This window comes from Pleurodeles waltl, chromosome 8 (genome assembly GCF_031143425.1).
Source record: "Pleurodeles waltl isolate 20211129_DDA chromosome 8, aPleWal1.hap1.20221129, whole genome shotgun sequence".
NCBI lineage: Eukaryota > Metazoa > Chordata > Amphibia > Caudata > Salamandridae > Pleurodeles > Pleurodeles waltl.
This window is the reverse complement of record NC_090447.1, coordinates 374706996-374730307: the sequence shown is the minus strand read 5'-3', so window position 1 is coordinate 374730307 and position 23312 is coordinate 374706996. Positions and strand designations below refer to the sequence as shown.

The 23312-nt window shown below is 43.2% G+C and overlaps 1 long non-coding RNA gene across 1 annotated transcript in view; it reads right to left on the bottom strand.

Annotated features, from left to right (window-relative positions):
* LOC138249977 (uncharacterized) overlaps positions 1-23312 on the bottom strand; it is a 151591-nt gene that overhangs the window by 5610 nt on the left and 122669 nt on the right. The gene's annotated exons all lie outside the window — the stretch shown is intronic.

The following is a 23312-nucleotide window of genomic DNA, read 5'->3' as shown; positions in this document are numbered from 1 at the left end:
TTGCAGTGGGGGGGTCAGGTTTTTAGGGGTGGGGTAATTTCGATTTTAGTGGTTGGGTAGTTTTATTTTTGGGGGGTGGGGTCGGTTTTAGGGCTCAGGTTGGGTCGGGGATATAGGGGTCGTTTTTAAGGGGGGGTGTAGGGGTACTTCTGTTTTAGGGTGGGGCAGGGTAATTTTGTTTTTAGTGATTGGGTTGGTTTATTTTTGGGGATGGGGTTGGTTTTAGGGCTCAGGGTGGGTGGGGGTATCGGCGTAGTTTTTAAGGGTTTTTAGGGAGGTCAGGGTACTTCTGCTTTTAGGGTGGGCATACGACAACTACTCATGGAAACAACGCGGTTGGAGTTCCGACCGCGTTATTCAGGCATGCCTGGTTGCCGCATGCGTGGTTCCATCATACAACCTGCAAAAAATGATCAAAGATGGCTTCTCATGCATGCGCCGCACAAGCAGCCATTCTTGAATGTTTTGCCATATTTTAGCATCAATTACCATTCAAAGATGCATAATCCATTTAGAAGAGAAGCCAACCAACAACATGCCAAAAAAAATAGGTCTAAGCCTTTCAAAATGAAACTGCATCTTTACTGATGGAGTGTTTTTATTTGTGCTTTTTGTGAATACCATAATGAATGAGAGATGATTGACTGAAAAGATGGACGAGTCAGTCGATAGATGAATTAATGGTGTCTGTGTGTATATATGAATGGGTAAGTGAGGATAAAAGATGAAAAAGAGAAACGTCTGTCGACAGAAATGGACACCGATTTGAAGAAGGGGTACTGGTAGGAAATATAAGAGAAAGGAAGTACAGGCAGACAAAGGGAGCACAGACTGAGGCATAGGCAATATGTGGAAGCACGGAGTTGTGAAGAGAAATAGTTGGATACAAGCAGGGAGGGAAAAACAATGAAGGACGTGCAGAATGATAACAGGGATAAATAAATAGGACTGATGCAGGAATAAGGGGCACGGAAGGATTTGGGTCTTGGAAAGGCTGCAAGTGCTGACGTTATGTGAACAGAGATAACTTCAGCTCTGAAGGACAGAAAAACAGTTAGCACAGAGTACAGTGTTTTGGATATATTTATTAATGTAACACAAGAGAAAAAATTAATTTCTCAAAATGCATCAGGCCTATGAGATATTTAATAATTTGAAAGGAAAGCGAAAAATCATGCTTTCCTCCTGTTGCCAACATCTAGCATGGCTGCCAGCAAAAACACAATAATGAATATTTCACAAGTGAGTTTGATCAATGACCTTCCCTTATTCCCCTCCCCTCCCCCCCAGATCACTGTATATGTTTCCGCTTTTGGAGACATTGAACATGTAGAAATAACTGTGGATGAATGTCACTGCTTTGCATCGGTTTCAGATTTTATTTCTATCAAAACGTACCATGCCATTCATTTATTTAAGGATTTGATTGTGTAATTAATAACTTTCCTACACCGAGCAGCATAATCAACAGCACTGAGCGGTGCTTACACATTACGTAGTGCGTTTTTTGTATGGCACCACAAAATTCTTCTGATGATGGGACAAAGGTGAGAAATGCAGAGGTTATGCGATGAGTGATGAGGATTGTAACAGCGGAAAAGCGCTTCTCCAAAAGCTAGGGCCCAGATTTAAGAGGGCCTAGCGCCACTTTAGCGCCCCCTTAGTGTGATATTTTGACACTCAGGTGGCGCTAAGGTGGCCTTTTCCCTGCACCAAATTTACAAAGTGGTGCATTACGCCACTTTGTAACCCTTTGCACAACATTATGCATGCACCATGCATAGTGTATGGAAAGGGGGAATTCCCTTGTTAGGGAAGCAGAAGAGATTTCTTTGCGTAATTTTTTTCAGCATTTTTAATGCCTGCTCAGAGCAGGCGTTAAAAGAGGGCACACCATTGTTTACAATGGGCCCCTATGTAGCGTCCAAAAATTGTACACTATTGCTCCCTACCCTAGACCATGGTGCACTGTATCTTAGATACTGTGCAAACATGGTGGCTATAGGAGGGCACTAAGGGGTTCAACGAAAGCGGTGCAGCACTGGGTGCAGCACCACTTTCCTTAAATCTGCCTTTAGGTTTCACTGTTAGTGGTGTATTTTGATGCTGTGGAAAGTTGGGCTGTGTCTGGATGAGGTGAGGCCATTAATATCAGAACACTGACTCATACATTGCACATCGCTACTGTACCTCCCCGATCATGCCAGGACCTCAAGGTGCCAGCATCACTCCCGAATCAGGTGCAATATCAGCACTCGGTCACAGAGCCTCGTATATGCATTACAGTTATTTTAGTACTGCGACATTTTAAGGGAGAAGCGCTGTGTGCTACATTGTAGCCTTGCTTCCACTCTATTTTACTGAAGCAATCCTGGGCAAAATAATTTTTAGCTTTTAGTGCAGCAGGTCACTCTCCAAAGCATTTTGCAATTCTCAAAAATCTTAAAGTCATGTGAACAAGTGACCATTTGCAAAATTTTGTAAAAGGATGAATTAATCCCAACCTTGCATGAGCTCCAAATTTCTAATAGCATCAAGGCATAGGAATATCTTCGGAAAATGAATATCTGTGAGAAACGTAAAGCCCTTCATCACCTTCTACAGGGGGTCCATCATTTTGCGTTACGCTGCTGTGCACACTGTCAAACTAATTGGGGGAAAGCTAGTGCAGTATTACTACAGTATTGTGTACCAGCCGAAGGGACGTTTTAGGTCTTGAAAGCAAGCAACACAACATGTTTTAACATAAAATAGGCTGTCAATATACCATGCTGTTGTTTTCAGGTTTACAAAAAACAGCAATATAAATTGATCAAGAAATATGAAAATTTAATTAAAACACTTTGGGGCATACTTAAGAGCCCCTAGTGCATCCTTGTGCCAAATTAGCGTATTTTTTTTTACGCTAGTGTGGCCCAATGAGGCCAAAATCACCACTCTAAATTTACAAAGTGGCACAATGCATGCATTGCACCACTTTGTAACACTTTTCTCTACATTATGCCTGCGCCAGGCATAATGTATGTAAAGAGGTCATTCCCCCATTAAGGGGGACCGAAAAAATGGCACAAAGAAATTTAAGAGATTTATTTGCGTAACTGTTTTCCCTCAGAGCAGGCGCTAAAAGGAGGCAAACTATTGTTTACAATGAGCCTCAATGGGCTTTGCAGGATTTGCATCAACATTTTCGACGCTAATCCTGCAAAGCTCCAAACTAGCGTCTAACATCCTAACGCTAGTTCCCTAACAACCGCCATAGTGTGCTGTATATGAAAAACGGCGCACACATGGTGGCGTTAGGAGGGCAGTAAGGGGCACAAGAAAAGTGTCATTGCGGAGCAGCGCCACTTTTCATGAATCTGGCCCTTTGTTAATAATGACCTCATCAAAGGTCCTCCAGAAAAGCTACAATATTTTCCTCTGCCATGTGGAAAGTGATTATATTGCTTTGGTTTGGCGGAGAAGGGGGCAAGTCTATTGCATCCAAACTGCATTTAACAGCAGCTTGAACCTTGCCCTGTGCGTGTGGAAGTGCTGTTCTATTTGCAAATTAGGAGATGATCCATTTAATGCCCGATCATGTACAATCCACATGGATTTTAAAATATGAATATGCAGTTTGTTTAAACATACTACACTAAAAAAGGGCTTAAACTCCAGTCCATTTCAAGATGGATCTATTAACTACTGAGGGGCGAGGTTTCTCTTATTACAGACCCCCACAGACCAGGCCAGTGGGCTGTAGCATTTATCTTCCCATGTTATTTTTATTCATTGCACAATAGATAATAAAGAAAATACTTCACCTTGACAAGAAGAACACAGAAAAAAATGTATGGCTAAATTACCATTTCACAGATACGACAACTGTGGGATTCGACAACTTGGTGTTGATTGACACTTTTAGCCTTGAAGAGAGATCAGTGAACTCTTCCTTTTGTGATATGATGCATTTTTGCACATTTATACAGTGTCCGTTTGCACAAAGAAAACACATACATGCCACTGGCAGATATGTGGGGCAGCACCTCGTACTGTACTTGTACAAGGCAAGCCGTATTACCAGCGTGATGCAGACGCTCCAAGTAAGTCCCTAAAGCTCCTGTCAGGAGGAGCGCCAGCTATTTTTTCCTGTGTTCCCATGTGTCTCTTCAGACACGTCCAGCTGCTTCCACTTGCATGGTCTGGTAAATAACATCCTTTTTAGGAGGCCTATCTTACAATCAGTGTTAATGTTAGCCCACTAGCAGACATTCGATCTTATTTGCATATGAAGTGCTATTGCTGCCCTCAAACTCACTGAGCTGTTTCATTGCCTACAAGACAGAAAGCAGAAAATCAGCACCTGAATTTTAATTTGAGTCTGCGAAGTGACACTGACATATATAACACTACAGTCAGTCCTGTATTTTTCAACTAACAGCATGATGCATTATGGGGATCATAATTTTGCTTTTAAACACAATTAATGTTGCCTCAATATCCTAACATGCAAAGTGCTGTGGCATAAAATGTCACATTTGACAGAAGGTGGCATACATGACAGAGCTACTTTTCAGCTACATTTAAAATGTTTACAAAGTTGTCTAATCCACGTCACAGTACTAATAGTTTTGTTATAAAGTGGTTCACTTAAAGTTATATTAACATGCAATCACTGAAGAATAGGTTATCGAAAATGCATGTGGTATAGCCTTGTAAGTTTATGTTTAACAGAGTAATTTGTTTTCATGTTATAATTTATCATGTAAATCAACAGTTTGGATTAAAACAATAAAGATTTTTGTGAAAGAAGTATTTTAGAAATCACATACAAAAGTCTCAGTTTCCCCTTGACTCAAAGAAGACGACTCTTGATCGGGCGTCTGAAATGCTGACATCTTCCCTTTTTCTCTTTTTACTTACTTTTTGCCAAACTTTAATTATTCACTGGTTTCCCTAGATTCTTCCTTTTCTAATTCATTTTGTCCCTTTTGTGCTTTTTGCCTTCTTGCTTACATGTGATTGACCCAGCAATGACATGGAATTGCTAATTTATAGGTGTGAGAAAGTCACCCGTTTAGCATGTTCACCCCAATGTTTCTGACTGATAGTAAGTGACCCTGACTGTGCCCTGGGCTCTGCTTAACAGGCCCAGGGCCAGTGCTCTGAATAAAAGGTATATGGTCAAATGGCACAATGTTATAATTTCGATCAGTACTGACAAACCCTATAAATCCCTATAAGATAATCAGTCAAGGGGCAGTCAAACTACCCATAAGTGCCTAATATATAATAGGGCAGATTTCCTGCTGACTGGCGTGTGCACTGTTGCAAGCCTGCTGTCATTTTTAAGGCAGCCCTGCCCTGCAGACTGTCTTTAAAATGTAAAATGTATGCAAATTCAACTTTGGAATGAAAGGTACTTCCAGAGGAACAATCTACTTATTTTTGCATATAAGTCACTCTGAAGGTCTTCCCCAGAAGCCCCAGGAGTACAGTGCCATGTAACTATAAACAGAGACATTATAAAATATGTTTTATATTCCCTGGTGAGGGAAAAACTGCAGCTTTCAATTTCAACCGTTGTAGAAAGTTGGCTCCTTCGGCTATAATGGAAATATTTTTTATAAGCCTAAATATTGCTAGGAAAGAGATCAAAATACCATGAAAGGACTCAGATGAATGGTAATGATAAATGCAAAAAATTGCTATTATTGAATTTATCGTAACTTATACAGAAAATAACTTATGAGACTTGTATGCTAAATTTTAGCCTGCTAGTGGTCTCCCTTGATTGGTCAGCACTAAAATGATTAGCCAGGCTGCTTTGATGAGGTGATAAGTTGCCTGCACTGAGCAGAGGTTATCTGATAGGGCAGGTAGGAAGAGGGGGAATCCAGGCCAGGAAGGGGCTGTGTGAATCAAGCTGAGGCTTCAAAAGGATACTATCCAGAAAGGAATGCAGCCAGGCCTGCCATCTCATTCCTGTATCCCACAGCTAGATGGTGGGGTTAGGAAAGGAATTTTCAATCATCCATCATTGAATGTTAAAGTGCAGGGCTTTATGGGACAAGAAGATGCCTCACTTTGGAGGAAGTTGTCATATTTCTGGGTAGCACAATGCATCTCACTGGACAATGATGCCCACTGACTGTCCCCCAAGATGATTATTTACAATTGGCTGATCTACATTGGAATTCAGATCTGCTGTCTGAACCGACAAGAAGAAGGACTGCTCTGCTGAAACCCTGGTTTGCAACCCAGAGGCCTGCACACTTAAGGTCTGTGCCTTTTGCACCCTGGAACCACAACCTTAAGGACTTTTCCTTGCTTCAAAAAGGACTCAGGAGTGGTCTCCTTGAAGCAACAGATTAAAAGAGCTTCCATGCACCAACGTCCACAAAAGTCCCCAGCCTGGAGTGCATCCAGTGGACTTGCAAGGATTTGGCCGGGGTGCATTGTGGGAATTGTAGTCCCAATGTTTCTGGAACCTTGGATTGGGGTTGTGGATTACTTTTCTGCATGAAGAAATATTTCTGGAACTAAGGGTGAAAATGATTAATGGCAGACAGATGGAAATCTTGACTATGTTCAGTGCAACCTTTCCTTTTAGAGCTATTGTCTTCTAAGCACTAGTTTTACTTTTAAAACTTAAAAAATTCATATCTCTGGTTCCTTAGAATCATTTTGTGTTATTTTGGTGTCACTTCAAAGATAAAAATATTTACTATTTTTAAAAATTGGGGAGGTGGTCCTATTGTGTGTCTGACTTATGTACTGTATTTGTGTATTTAAATGTTTTACATACCTGTCTCCTGAGTTAAACCTGACTGCTCATTGCCAAGCTACCAGGGGTTGAGCCAGAGGTTACTTTGTGGAATCTTGATGGGGCACAACCCTGTGTTGGGGTGTATTGCTAGTGATAGGAGTGTACTTACCCCACCAATACCCAGCCTCTAACAGTAAGATTACCCCTTGACCAGTTTATTAAATTGTAAGATTTAACAGCTAAATGATTAACAGAATTAGACAGTGTTTGTTTTCTCCTTTTCAGATTTGTTATTGCTTTTGTATATTGGATTAATTGAATGTCTTGTCTTTTTGATGCTAGTTTGTTTGAACTTTTTAGGAGGTTTGGACAGCCCGTCATGATTCTGTATCTTTTCAGCCTTGCTTTGAGAGTCATTTATATCACTTTGACCCTTAATTTGTAAAACTCACCCTTGGACCTTTTCCTGACAGGAGATTTCCTTGTGTGGCCACATTGGTCATGCTGTCCTAAAGTGATTTGTTGTGTAATCTGATGTCTTTTTCTCCACAACCTTATGTTGGAGCAAAAGATGTATGGACCCCATCAGAGCATAATCCTGAGAAGGAATATGCTACAAGTATTTAGTAAATGCAAACCATTTTGTCTTTTGTGTAGTGGAAAATGTTATACAGGGCTTCACAACACAATAAAGGTACAACATGAGCAGTAGCTGTGCTTCCTTCCCTAACAGGATGAGCAAGTGCAGGAGAGGGTGCAGCAGTAGAAAGATTCACTTACATATGCAATGCAAGTACAACAGATGTACCTAACATGGGGTGCGGTCTGGCCACGGGTGAAGATGGCCACCTGAATCTGGGGCTCCATGAGGTGGTCGGCTCTGGTCGGATGCAGAGGTGCTCTGAGGTTGAGAATAGTACTAATTGAGCCCCGATGACTATTCTGCAATGCTCTCCAGCTGAGGGACTGCGAGGGGGTACCTCCTCCGCGTGCATATATCCAGCATTGCTCAAATGGGGTGTGAGCAGGAGAGGCCTACCTAGTCGCGTGAATCCGCGGCCTCAAGTACCGGCAGAGTGCAGCCGGGGAAGACCAGGAGCAGCATCTGCGGACCGATGCCGAAGGCCCCTCCTCTGCCACTAGACCAGTAGTGGCGTACAAGGTGAGGTCTCCGGCCCTCCCCCGATGCATAAGGGACCTCCCCTGCCTTTTGCCCCCCCACAACATATACAAACAGGAACATTCAGCAGCATAACGTAGGGCCACTGGGTGCTTCCTGCGCAGGGCTCCTCTGATTAGCGGCCCTGTGGGGTTGCTGTAAGTGTATACGGGAGGATATGCCCCCTGCCCGCCAGCTCACCTGCACCATCTTAAGGGCCAACAGGAGACTACGTATCACCCCTCCCTGCTGCAAAGCCTCAAAAGACCCTGCGCCACTACCCTCATCTGGCCGAACAGAGGTGGAGCGGGGGCTGCTTAAAGTCTCGCACCAAGCATCCCTCTTTTCTGTGCCATCATCGGAGGTGACTCAATCCCACCTACAACCATAGACCGCCGCGAAGCAAGCCTTGCATGAGGAAATCAAGAGTTACCTCCGCTGGCATCATTGTTGAGTGAACATGTGGGGCCTGAACATGGACTGTTAGGGGCGACACGATCCCAGGAGAGGGAGAAACCCACAAACAGAGAAGGATTGTGAGAGCTCAGCAACGCTCCTTCCTCCCCCCATTCACTGCCCAGTGAGGAACTCAAAGTACAGGTGAAGGACACAACGACGGTGCAATCAGGGCAGAAGGAAGGCATAACGGAGGGAACCCCCCAGGAATCAGAAGCTCAGAGTAGACAGCGACATCTCACCGCCCTCCCAAACAACTTACCTTCTCTGGGGAGACACTGACAATGGAATGGACTCAATGGCCCCGTGGGCTCCTCACCGCTAAAACACGAGAGCAGCTATACAAGACTACAGCAGGGGTCACTGAACCACCCACCCGTCCCAGGCTTTGCTTATAGGCCGCTATTCGTGGTGCTTTTATCTAGTAAGGAAGAAGGACGAGAGGGTCGGCTCCCACTTCTCCTTCTCCTACCTAAACCTATAACTTTTTTGCTGCTAGGCAATGTGACATTAATTGCAGAGCGGAGTCTGAGATTTAAGCCTATGGACCGAACCTACATAATTGGTCTTGAGATGCCCGGCAGCAAAACGGCAGGTCAACCTGCTGGTAAGACGGCAAGACAACTACGTTTTTTCCAAAGCCCTCTAATACTCATGACCCACGACTCCTGCTAAAGGACCACCATTGACGGTTCTCTCCCACACCATTGCTAGCCCAGAGCAGGAAGCAACTATGGAGCACATACTTCAGGAGGTCACGGCTGTGGGCCGATGGCTCAAGGGAATGGATTCTACTATGTCCTCGCTAACAGCTAAGACGAAGTCGATGTGCCTGGACATAGCGAGCTTTCCATCTCATATATCAGGGCTAGAGCAATGAGTGATGACTGTGGAAGACCACATTAAAACTACGCAAGACAGGAACTGTTATACTTAGGCAGCAAGCTGGTAGACTTGGAAGATAGGAGTCACAGATACAATGTCCGCATTCTTGGATTCCCAGACCAAATTGAAGGAACTGACACCCAAGCCTTTTTTGGAGACGTCCTCTCCACACTAATTAACCTAACCTTCGACCAAACACTGGAGTTTCAAAGAGCGCACTGATTGGGCCCAAAATACGGCAGGAAGGGGACCTCCAACCCCGACAGATTATTTCCTGTCTCCTACCCCATGGGAAGGCCCGTCAACTTCTCCTAACGGCTCAGTCTCATGGTCCATTTCAGAGAGAAGGATATGAAATCCGCATAACAGCAGATTTCTCAAAAAAGACCAACAATCTCTGGAAAGCCTTCTTGTCCCTTAGACACCGATGGGCCAATTAAATGTGAAATATGGCTTGTTTGACCCAAGCAAGAATGGGGATCACCAGCAACGGTATGTCCAAGGACTTTTATGAACCAGAGGACCTGTGGCTTTTCCTGGATAATTTACCGCCTCAATCAAAGGAAACAACACCTTCGGCCAGGCGAGAGGACCTGCCCACTGACATTCTGAGTGCACTGCCCCCCCCAACACCCAAGGAGAGAAGAAGCTGCCAAGAACCTAACCATCATCCCAGAGGCAGAGACTTGGAGAGGCTTGCAAGGACACATGATGACAGGGGCCAAGTACTACAGACAGTGGCGTACCACACACAGCTATCAAACAGGTACAAGTCTCGATCTCCTATGAAGCCTACCACAGATCCTCCATGAAACCACAGCTAGGATATAAGACGCTTGAGGGTCCAGAGACCTACTTGAGGATCACGATCTCCACGACTGTACCAATGGGCAGATAAGTACATTCAGTACTTTGTTGAAAGTCATTGTTATGATGTAATGTTGGTTCTATGATATGCTCTAGTTAGGACACATTCAAACTGTGGTTGTACATTATTCTTACTCATTGGTCACACTCAGCATAACACTATTTTGTGATATATAGTACTGCCTCCTCCTCTCAGACATCCAGCACCTCTAACCCCCTCTCTCTCCCTGTCCTTCTCTATCTGTCAATGTACTTACCGCCTTATCGGTGTATCAGACATCTCCTGGTGAATTTGCGAGAATATGTGATATGAATAAGCTACCGTGATACGTGGGAGAAGCAGAATGCAGAGCACGGATTTAGGGTCACTTGAAAGATGGCACTCACAGTGCTCCAAGACACAATATTTCATGACGGTGAACCTCTGATACACCTCTGCTTGTTCATACTGACATCAGTTCTAGGATGCCCAAACCCACCTACGCCACTACATTAACTACTCCCATACAACCAATTAAATATTGTGGTTGCATGTACCCATTACAGCAGTGGTCTTCAAACTTTTTAATGCCACGCCCCCCAATTGAAAAATAAAAATCATTGGGCCCCCCCTCAGAATTTTTCACAATTATTTTAGAAGGATGGCAATGTTTAAATAGGTCTAAACCTATTTAAACATTGCAGTTAAGTATTGTTACCTTTTTAAAACTGCAATAACATGCTTTTGCTTAAAACAAAGGCATGTTATCTGTATAATATTTCTTTTGGCCAGAGTTTGGCGCCCCCCCTGGGATCACTTGAGCCCCCCCAAGGGGGGCCCGCCCCCCAGTTTGAAGACCTCTGCATTACAGGGAAACCCTCCACGTGCAGAGGTATTATACCTATCCTTCCAATACTTGCCCCCCTCCTGTGGCCCACCACTTTCTCTCTCCCTTCTATTCTATCGTACTCAGCCCTGAACTCAACTGTCCGACACATGACAGATAGCCGAGCACACTCCAGCTGAGCAAGTGGGCCTCACAGGTCTAGACCCATAGTCCAAAAATCCAGACAACTGGAGCATTGCTCCTCTCTCTGATCCGGTGCCACATCCTTCTTTATCTTTCTCCAGTTAGTATCTAGTTCGCTCTCTACTTCCCTCCCATCTCTCTTTCACCTTTCTCTTCCCTTTCTCTATCGTAATATTCCCCTCTGCACCCCCTCCCTTTTTCCCTGTCCTCCCTATTCTCAACCCCCCCAATCCAACCACGTCCATCTCCTCTATTCCCTTCTACGCCCCTCTTCTTCACTGACATTAGTGAGTACCTGATGCCCGACAGCCCCTCCTTCCCTCTACCATGCTGTCCTTACCCACTCTATCACACCCAACTCCTTTTCCCCTCTGCACCCACAGTTCCTCCCCATTCCCTTGTCCCCTCACCTCCGGTTTTGGGATGCCTGGACCAGCTCCAACTGCAAGCCCTCTACTCTTGATCATATCCTGGAACGTTGATGGTCTGACGCCCTTCTTGAAATGAAAAAAGATGCTCTCCTATCTCCAATCCAAATGGGCTGATATAGCTCTTCTTCAAGAGACGCATCTTGACGACGGTGAATCAAGTAAATTGCACCGGGACCGGGTGGGGAAGGCACTCTTTAGGTGCTGTTTTACGCTACAGACGACAGGGAGCGGGTTCAAGGAAATGAAGGGTGGCGATCCTACTCCAGAAGTCACTGCTCGTAACTGTCACAAAATGATGGTCAGACCCAGAGGGGAGGTATGTATTCGGCAAACTAAAAATGGGAGAATCCTCGATATGTGCAGGTTCCGTATATGCGCCAATTGGCTCTAAGCGGCAGTTCTTCTTGCAAATCACCTGCCTACTGACAGAAATAGGGGCAACCCGTAAGGTCATCGGGGTGACTGGAATCTGGCCAGAGATGCAGTGCTGGACAGGACGGGACCTCTTGATATTAGTAGCAACCATGACAGAGCAATCTGGGCTGACGTGATGACAGATCAGGGACTAGTGGACCACTGGAGCCTTACACATCCAACAGACAGAGAATACACCTTTCTGTCGTTGGTACATGGAACCCAATCACGTTTGGATTACTTCCTTGTGTCATGCAGTATGGTGGTCCAAATTCAGGATACCTGAATATTGGAATCTGACATCTCGGACCATTCCCCAGTGCTCTTGGCCATCGACATAGGTCTACCCTTCCCGGGCCGCAAACCCTGGTGTTTCCCGTGCACCGCTACCATTCCCCTCAGGGTAAAGTGCAACTACGGACCCATATGTCCACCTACATGTGTGAAAACACAGACACTGTCTCCTCTCAGAGAGTTACGTGGGCAGCGGCTAAAGCAACCATTTGCGGGCAAATGATTGCGAGATGCGGCAATGGCCATCAAGGACAGAAAAGCTTGTCAGAAGGTCCTAGAGAATGACATACGGCACCTCACACAACAATACACTACCCATCAATCTCTACATATGCGCAAGCACCTGGAGCATGCCATATGGCCCTGAATGAGCTATACACGTCAAAGGCTGAATATGCGTTACAATGCCTGCAAGGGTGACACTATGAGCAAGGAGAGAGGGCTGGCCTACTCTTAGTGGCACAACTCCATCAGAAAGCGGCTGCAGAAGCCATCCCGGCTATAACATCCTCCAGTGGGGAGGTACTAACTCGACCACAGGAAATCGTCAATGAGTTTGCGGCTTTCTACCAACGCCTCTATACACTGAAAACAACGACTAGTCCTGCCCAAATAGAGGCCTTATTAAACAGCACCAACCTCCCCCGCCTTTCGGCTGAGGGCCAAGCCCTTCTGACTGGAGAGATTAGCAGAGCTGAAATAACACAAGCCATCTCCAACCTCCCCTACCATAAATCACCAGGGGAAGACGGCTTTCCCGTGGAAGTTTACAAGTGGGCCGGTAAAGAGGTGATAAGAACTGTACACGTGGCCCTTACAGAAGCATGTCTAGAGGGCTCACTGGGTGCAATATCCAATCGAGCAACAATAGCAGTCATACCAAAACTGGGACGGAATCCCCTACTCTGTGGCAGTTATCGACCCATCTCTTTCCTGAACTGAGATATCAAGATCTTGGCCAATGTCTTGGTTGCCCACTTGCGTAAGGTTATCCCGTCTCTAATCCATCACACCCAAGTGGGATTCATGCCAGGACGTGCCTCCAGGAACCATCTGCCCACCTTATCCCACACCCTGTGGGAAGCCAGAAACATGCCAGATGAAGCTCTGTTCCTAGTTGCGAAAAGGCATTCAACCACATTGAATGGGACTAACCTGTTTGCGACTCTGCATAAATTCGGATTGGGGGACCAATTGATTGCCAATGTCAGCCTGCTCTACGACTGCCCCATGGCACAAGTCAACTGCGGGGATTTTATATCTGACCCTTTCCATATTCGCAGAGGGACGAGGCAGGGTTGTCTCCTCTCGCCACTTCTATTTCTGCTGGCAATGGAGCCGCTTGCAGCTACGATCCGCCAATCTATGCTGATTACGGATATTCCTCTGAAGGGAGTATCTCTCAAATTTATTTATAGGCAGATGACACCTTACTCACTCTTGTGAATTCGGGATGCTCCTTACCAGCCTTACTCAAGATCATAGAGGGTTTTGAAAAGATATCAGGCTACTGGGTAAACTGGGCGCAAGAGCGAACTGTTGCCTCTCTCACTATTGATGACACCAGCTGTGATACACAGATATCTGTTTCGAATGACCCCGAACAGCCTTAAATACCTGGGGATACATGTTAATCGAGGAATAGAACAAATGTGGAAGATAACTTGGATCCTCTCACTACTCGCATGAAACTGGACTTTGAGAAATGGTCTCAGCTAGGTCTCTCAAAGTGGGGTAGAGTACAAGCGGTGAGAATGGTCACATTATCACGTTTTACATATATGTTGGGTATGATACCCCTCCAGGTGCCCCTCCGGTCCCTGAGATCGATAGATGGAGCAATCAGAGTCTTCGTGTGGGGCTCCACGTACCCCCGGTTAGCACCTGCAAAGCTCACAGCACACCACGCTAGTGGTAGCCTGGGGATTAATTCGACTGAACATTACGCTGTCCCCCTCCACTTATCCCAACTAGCATACATGATTCCTGGATCAACCACAGTGGGTGTTCATTGAAAGAGAGCTACTCTTACACCGAGGTGACCTTAGTGTACTATACAGTGTCGGTCCTCCCCAGCCCGGCCCAGCCAACCCAATCTTAAGAGCAATGCATACAGCCTGGAGCAGGGTGGATCGCCTCCTCAGAATACACCCCTTTTTACACGCTCAGGCCCCCTGATGGGGCAATACCGGTCTATGCGTAGGAGGTGCCCCCCTCGATTCGCCACAATGGAACGTGGCTGGTATTGATAGCCTGGCTCAAATTATTGATGACGGGGCACTCAAGCCGTCTGAGAACTTACAGGAGGAACACGGTCTCCACCCTCACCAGGAATGGTTTTATCTCCAACTTAAACATTGCCTACTCCAGAGTATTGGAGCTGCCCCCTGGATAGTCCAGACCTCGCCCGAAGTTTCCTATCTCAAGACATGGGATCATCATAAAGGGGTAATGGCAGGCCTATATGAGGTAATAACATAGCATCTATACTCACAACCCCTCCATGAAACATTACACTGTAAATGGCAGACCCGACTACGAAAGGACTATGAACCGGAAGACTGGTTGGACATAATAGAAGCCCTTGATAGAGGTACTTGAGATGCCCAGGCTGAAGTTCTGTCTCTTTAAGATAATCCATGATTGGTATTGGACACTGGTGAAACTACATAGAGTAGGACTCCTACCTCACGCGAACTGCTGGCGATGTTTGGAGGGCCGCTGTGGCACACTCCACATCCTATATGAATGTCCTTTGATACAGCCCTTGTGGGAAGCAGTGGGATCCACTCTCAGCACCTCTTTACAACTCAAGTCGCCGCTCTCCCCCACTCTAATGCTCCTACATGACACAGGATCCCTCCCCACCCTGTTCTGACCTCAACAGAGGCTCCTCCATACGGTGCTAGTGACAGCAAAGATATGCGTCCTCCGCCACTGGAGGTCAACTGTGCCCCCTGATCCAGAGGAGTGGATGGGGCAATGGTCCAGATAGCGGCATACAAATGGGTCATTTACAACTTACAGGATCAGAGAGACCTATTTAATCAGATATGGACTCCCTTTCTCACAGAGGCACCATAACTCGCACCCCTCACCCCTACTAGTCATTAGTCACTAGTCATTGTTAGTCAATACTGGCATAGTTGCGACTTAAGTCTCTCCCCCCATACAAGAAGTTGAAAACTGCTGGAAGAAAAGCCTAATTTATTTTGGAATTATCATACACTCACATACTCATGTAGGATTATGAAGCCTAATATACCTAGTTTTTAGTGTGGAATCTTTCATCAGTGGGCTACACATCTAGCACCGGGAATTTGTTTAGTTATGGAATCTCTAGTTTGGGTGAAGTTTTGTCCCTTAAGCAAATATTCACAGGTATCTCATAACCACAAGATTAACAACAGAAGGATTGAGCAACAGAACCTGTTTCTCTTCCCTGTCAAAATGTTTCAGCACTTGAATATTGCCCCCTGGGGTCAGACTTCTTCCTCAGCAGTAGTGGTATAGCATATCAAATATTGTGAACGGCATCAAAAGGGAGAGGCAGGTGAGGCATATTTCCCTAGGCCCCCCTCCTTGAAGAAGCCTTAGAATGCACTATTGGTGTGGCTGTTGGCATGTGTAGAATATTTCACAAGGCGGAACACTGTAATCATAGTCAAGCGCCATGAAGCAAGTCATCCTCATGTACAAGCTGCCACTGTGTTATAGCTCAGGTTCAAACTTTTAAATAAAAGTGTATTTTGGATGTATTCACTTAAGCACACTCAATTTGATCACTGCACTGAGTGGCCTTTATTAGAATTAGCATACCACACCCCTTCTGCTTTGGCAAGCTTATTAATGGCTCAAAAGGCAAGTGCATTGTTTTTTGTTGTATATGAGTCTGTGGAGCAACACTGCAGTGTATTAAAATATATACATTATACATTCGCAAAAGTATGCATCCTGACCTGAATTATTAGTAAGGTACTCGTGTATGTAATATAAAAGTAGACATAGCGAAGAAAAATATTTACCCAGTGTCAAACTGTTTGGTCTGGATGAGAAGCAGTGATTGAAATCATATTTCCTGATTAGACACTGAGCAGTTCAGATCCTGCTTGGGCATCGCTTTCTTTTTCATTTCTATGCAGATGACAATTTTATTAGGGACAGATGGGGCAAGTCTGTTGTCTTGTGCCTAATAAACAAAGCCTTTATGCTTATTGTGGGTGTAACAACATTATTGTCTATTAAACAATATACACAAGAGAGGTTTTTGTACAGTGTGCATCCTGATCTGAATTATTTCCAGGTGCTCTCAGAAGTGATGATCAGAGAAAAAGGGGCATAGCAAAGAAAATTAATTGCCCAGAGTCACACAGTTCCATCAAGCTGGAAAGCAGAACTAAAATTGAAGTATCTGTGACAGGGCACAAATCAGTGTTTTTCCCATATCCGACTAAAGTTTCTGATTGGCCTCAGCATTTTATGCAGGTGCATTCAAAATATCCTTTGTTTTGCTTAAAATGCAACAGCAGTGGAAACATTCCTTTTCATAGAATAGGAACATCTTGGCTAGAAATCATGCAAGTTTCCTTCATTCAAAGGTGAAATACAGCTTCTGAAGCAGCAGTGCAAGCTTTGTTCATCACAGGTGAAGTTCAAATTGAACAGCAGGAATGCAAGCTTTGCTTCCTAAAAGTACAGCTACAGCATGGAAGAAGCAAAGCAAACTTCCCTGTCTCACAGAAGGCTGCAATACCAATCTTTTATTCCCTGCAGCCCTAATTCAGGAGGTCAGACTAGTAGAAGCTTTCAACGCTTCCAGAACATGTTAAGTTAGGCACAAGTGACATGCAGGTATAGACAGATATCTGGGGAAGGTGCTTAAGCCACTGAGAGGAAGGTATAGGTGGAGGTGTGAGTTGTGACACCACTCTCTATTATGTGATATTCAACATCTGAATACTGATGTTCTTGCTGCTGTGACTCAGAGATTGTTATTTGTGTTGAGTTTGTGGTTTTTCATGGTTTCAAGAAGTACACTTAAGTGAGTAGGACATTGTTATTTGGAGCAGCCCAGCCTATGCCTAAGAAGCCATGCTCTGGATAGGCACCCAGATGCCAACCTATTCGAAAAGGTTTCAAATACATGCATCAAATGCTGTGCAATTCCTGCTTTGGTGCTTCACCTGTTCAAAATGTTGAGGACATCAATGATGCACACGGTCTCTCTTACACAGAGTATGGTCCCCAGCTGCACAATCAACAAGTGTAATGTGCAGACTGACTATAACCGCCACCCTGCAACAAAATGATCTATTACCAGTCTTCTGCAGTAGAAATATAAAAAGACAGAGAGGCGTCTCTTAAAGAGATAAGAATAGGAAAAGAGGTTATCTAAGGTAGAGAGAAACAGGACAATATAAACAAATAAAAAAACTCATGAAAATTGGTGACCATCTGTGAAACCTGACTACAGTAATCAGATTATCGGGTTTATGTTACTACTCGGAGCACCCAGATCATCCTGCAGATGAAATCACTTAAATAACAGAGAGACTGACTTAGAATATTTAAAGATGTGGTAGAATTACTAATCCCAGGCTAGGATCTGTTAAGTAATTTTGTATAGTGCAATATGCACATATCGGGGCAGATTTAAGTGCCCCTAGCTCCCTCTGAGCATCACTTTTCGTGACGCTCCAGTGGCGCTAACCACTACTCCATATTTTCAAGAAGTTGTAATGCCACTTTTTGTGACGTTATGCCTCCTTGTAAATATGGGCCCCTCCAATGCAGTTTTCTGCATCAAAGAGGCGTGCAATGGGTGTTGCAGTGGGTGTTCCACCGCAACAGCCATTGCTTTTGATGCTGCCCCTGATTAATGTGCAATCTTAAACCTGTGGCAGTTCAAAAACTGACACCTGGCATTAGCATGTCAAAACGAGGAGGAATGCTTAAATTCCTCCTTGTTTTTTGCTTTTTCCATGTATGCCTCATTCTACAGCACATATAGAAAGAGCAAAATGCCATGGATGACTGTTTATGTGGTGGAAGGTGTCACTTCACCGGCTAACCAGGGTCTAACTTAGGGGTTACTTACATGCAATAAAAGGGAAAGTTTGGGCATGGCAAGTAGCTACAAGTGCCAGGTCAAAATGGCAGTTTAGAACTGCACACACAGGCCCCGCAGTGGCAGGCCTGAGAAATGTTTGAGAGGGTACTGTAATGGGTGGCACAATCAGTGCTTCAGGCCCACTAGTAGCATTTAATTTACAGGCCCCGGGCACATATAGTGCACTTTACTAGGGAAGTACAAGTAAATTACATATGCCAGTTGTGGAGAAGCCAATAATACCATATTTTAGAGGACAACACACCTGCACTTTAGCACTGGTCTGCAATGATAAAGTTCAAAGATCCCTAAGGACCAGCAAAAATAGGTCAGAAAAACAGAAGGTCAGAGGGCAAAACATTAGGGGAGACCACACCAAGGATGTCTGGTCTACCAAAATTCATATTAGATCTGGCCTGAATGTCTTTCTTTGCATCATTTTTGCACCTAGGTAATGACCTTCATCTAAAATGATTTTATTTTCCTCTTTATGACACCCATTGGAAAAACCTATGAGTAGTAGAATGCTGTGGTTGTGCATTAGACATTCAGTAGAAAGCTAAGAGGTTAGAGGTTTGTTGAAGTACATTAAAACAAACACTGAAATAGACAATAGTCATTTGTGTTTTGTGGGAAAGGTTCTTGGCATTCATGCAAGATGTATTGTGTGCTTTGGTCTACATGACTGAGAGTACTAATGTACCACTGGTATTATTTAGGAGTCTAAGCAGAGGCACAAAGGAAGAGGGTGGCATTTAATTTGTATCATTTTAGCTATAGATTACTGGCTCAGAAATGAATGAGGTTATTAGTGATGTAAGATCAGATCTTGTTAAAGGTCCCTAGGATTTTGCACCAGCCTCATTGTGCTGTTTAGGTGGAGGGTCAGGGTCGGGAAAGGAAGTATGGGTGTTTGAACCATGTATCTTCCCAATTTCATTTTCACCATATCACATTAACTATGCATATGTATGACTTCACTATATTGTGAGCCAGGTTGTTTCATAAATAAGAGGTTATTTTTCTTCTATTATTAATAAGATGAGTGGGGTAGATAATAAGGCAGAATGGTTGTGCTTTGGACTATCTTGTGTATTTTTAGATTTCCATGTTTATTTGAATATTGATTAATTGTAAAATTAATTTCTGTTAACATTTATATGAAACACAAATTTAACATAGTTTTTTATCAATATTGATTGAATAACCATAGCGGTTAAGTGGTCTCATGCCACGTGCAACATTTTCTACCAGCTCTTGATGTTTATCTGGATATTAATGTAGCAGTACTTTGCACCCAGTAAATTGTTATTCTATATTTATAAAGATCAACCTTGGTACGTATGCCCTAGCCTTTGCCAGCAGTATGTGTCACACATTATGTGGTGCCACTACACTTCTATATGAATCAAAGCCAGCTACGTGGAAGCCAAGAGATGGAACAATATTTTTGAAAACATCAATGTCAGAGAACTTCATAACCACTCACTTGGAAAATCAGACACATATTTAACCCATCTGTCATGGACCTAACTTTAATGAAATTCCTCTGGGACTTTATTGTGATTTGTTTCAAAGTGTTGCAAAGCAAAAAGGAATTTCTATTGAATCTTTTGAGAAGATCTTTGATGTACTCGATAAGGGCCAAGACCAACGTTATTATTCACTCCTTCAAGCTTTGGTACACCTTATTAGACTGAGAGTAATAATCCCATTAGCGTAAAAAACATCAAACTGTTCATTGTCTTATTTACAAAAGATCACAACACACCTGGCATATTTAAGATCTTCTATAAGTAGAACACTAGGAGTGTCTTACATTCATACACAAATTAAGCTGTTGGAAGTCAGTCCAGTCAAAGATAAGTTTATATAACAAACAACGCTTATTCTACACACTTCACTCAGATTAAGTTTTATAAAGAAGCTGGGCATTATTAGATGTTGAAAATCAGTGCAATCAAAGATACATTTATATAACAAATGGTACTTATTCCACAAACTTCCAGCAGCTGAAGTGTACTCCAGAAGCTGGGAATTATTAAACCCATTTGACACTTCAAGATGATAAATATTTATTTTTCTAACAATCATGGATCAATTCTCAACACTAATTGCACACCTTTCTTTAAAATGATTTTCAAATAGTAAGAGTTGCAAATGAAAATTAATATATGGCATTCTCAGAATGTGGATTTGCATATGAAGAATATTTCTTCTCATATACTTATGTATGTGATTAATTGTTCTACCTCGAGTAGGGAGTGGGTGTTCCAGTATGAGAATGACCTGGAAGTGTTTACATACTCAAGATGTTACATGTTTGTGTTCATTTCTCAACCTTGACACAGTTAGGTAAATATTCCAATCAAAAGCAGCAGAAGAAATTTTAGCATTTGAAATCCTTTGAGAATTCCAAGGCAGTTGGAAATATGATTAAAGTTCTGATTCTGTTTTGTGATTTAATTCCTAATTCTTGTTTTCAAAGAGCCCAAAGAAGATAGCAAAGTTGGAGTCAATATATGTTTGGTTAAAAAAGGGTCAGACAATTAAAGATAATGGTCACAAAAAGTGGTCACACTTTGTGGCATGACTCCTTTTGAACAGTATCTAAGTTTGTGAATCAACCAATATAGTAATAGATCAGTTAGCAAAAAAAATAAATTGTAGGTGGTGGAAGAAAGATCAGCCTATTTATTAAGTAGGACACAATGTGTGACTCCCTCCAACTGGCTACCTTAACAGGGATGGTGGCGTGCAACGGACAGAGGAAACACCCCATCCCTGTGATTGTATTTCAAAATTGAAAACTATTTTTTAAACCAGGGCTTAATTAAAAAATAAATGTTTCCAATTTCGAAAACTTCCAGTAAGAGATGACAGTGCCCCTTTGGACCATTGCCTACTCACCCTGAAGTTGGCATCTGATTCCCAAAAGGGGAAGGTGTTCTAAGGGGGTGCCTTCTGCTACGGGAATCAGTTACCACCCCAACTTGGAAGTCAGTTGCAGTTCAATTGTAACTTGAATAATGGATGCAAACCATTGATACATATTGTACCAATTCACAATTTGGAAAGGACGGCCAAAACACATCTTTCAAATTATGAGTTAGTAACTAGTTATAAAACCCATTTTATGAGTGGTTTCAATTCTAAAGACTCATAAACTCATTTAGCAAATAGGAAAAGGGACTTTGCTGTCCCAAGCCCAGTGATAGTATGAATTGCAGGGTTTGCAGGGTTTGTAACCATAAAATACCTTAGTACATCTGGTTCTCATTTACTTGTTTCTGTTTCAGAATGACTTAGCATTGATTCATTGACAGCTACGATACAGTACATTAAAACCATACATTGACTCACAGTGCAATATATTCAGCATAATTTTCACACTACGTCTCTCCTCAGGCATGCATTCAAATATCTTTCACTAATACTTCTTCCCCTTAATGTCTCTATGTGTGCTACCACTTCCCATGATATCACCTTTGTAAAACGTTTTGCCCAAATTTTACTTTAAGGGAAGAATGAGGGGTTAAAGTTTATGAAATTCCCTAATATGTGTCTGGGCACTTTAGGAGTTGGGAACAACAGAAATGTTCACCCATACTCACTAGAGGGCCTTTCTGATCTTTTAAAGTTCCTTTTTTATGCATGATTATCTGCAGATTAATACAATATAATGTATTATTTATCCAGCAGTTCTGCTGAGTTCCGAAGTGTTGGTGTTCTAAACGTATCTTACTGGGGTGTCAAAAACTTTGCTAGAAACTTTTGTCCCAAGTTTCAAATAATAACATCTAAAGGGGGCACACTTGGAAAATGTTTTTACTAATTTTACAATGGTTTATGATAGTTAGTTTTGAATTTCATTGTAGTGTGTCTTTCAGTGTCTCACAATCAATCAATCAATCAATCAGAGTATTTGTAAAGCGCACTACTCACCTGTGAGGGTCTCAAGGTGCTGAGGGGAGGCGGGGTGCTACTGCTCAAACAGCCATGTCTTGCGATTTCCCCTGAAGGTAAGTAGGTCATGTGTCTGTCACAGGTGAGTGGGAAGAGTGTTAAACGTCTTGGCGGTGAGGTGGAAGAACGATCTGCCACCGGTGGTTGTCCTTTTGTGGATGTGTGGGATAGTGGCGAGGGCAAGGTTGGCGGAGTGAAGCTGATGGGTTGGGGTGTAGAAGGAGAGCCGTCTGTTGAGGTATTCTGGTCCAGTGATGTGCAGTGCCTTTGGAGCGTGGGTGAGGCTGTGTGTCTCATAGATGTACTCATTGATAATCTGTCATCCACATTTGAAAGTCCGCCTCATTAACTGTGACAGTCCGCCTCATTACCTGTTTATTTACCCCAAACGACTTTGTGAATGTTTGACAACTAGGACTTTAGGAAACAGCTTGATACTTTGATTTCAAGATAAATGTGTTCCCCAGTTATACTTGAGTGGCAAAACCCATTAAGTACTAAACAAACAAGGAGGAACTAGAGTACCCTTGTAGTACACCCAAGTATGAGTTCTAAAATAAAGGGTTGTGTATCTACCATGTCCATATATTTTAATAGTAGTCCTGTTGCACAACACAATAATTCCTATTTGTAAGTAATAGTTATCACTGTTCTATTCACACTATTGATCACACACTGGCTGAGTCAATTTACTTGATGAGAGCCATAAAGATGGCATATAATTTATATTTTTTTATAATAGCTATGGGCCAGATGTACAAAGACCTTTTGCTGTTCTTAATGGGGCAAATCAGTATTTCAGGCCATTAAGAAATACAAAACGGCCTTTTCTGATAATCAAAGGCCTTTAGGAAATCGCAAATAGGGATTAACTATTTGTGGTTCCTGTTCTGATGTACAGAGCATTTCCTGAATGTGATTTGGGCATTTAGGAAATGCAATTACCATCAACTTGAAGTTGATGGTAATA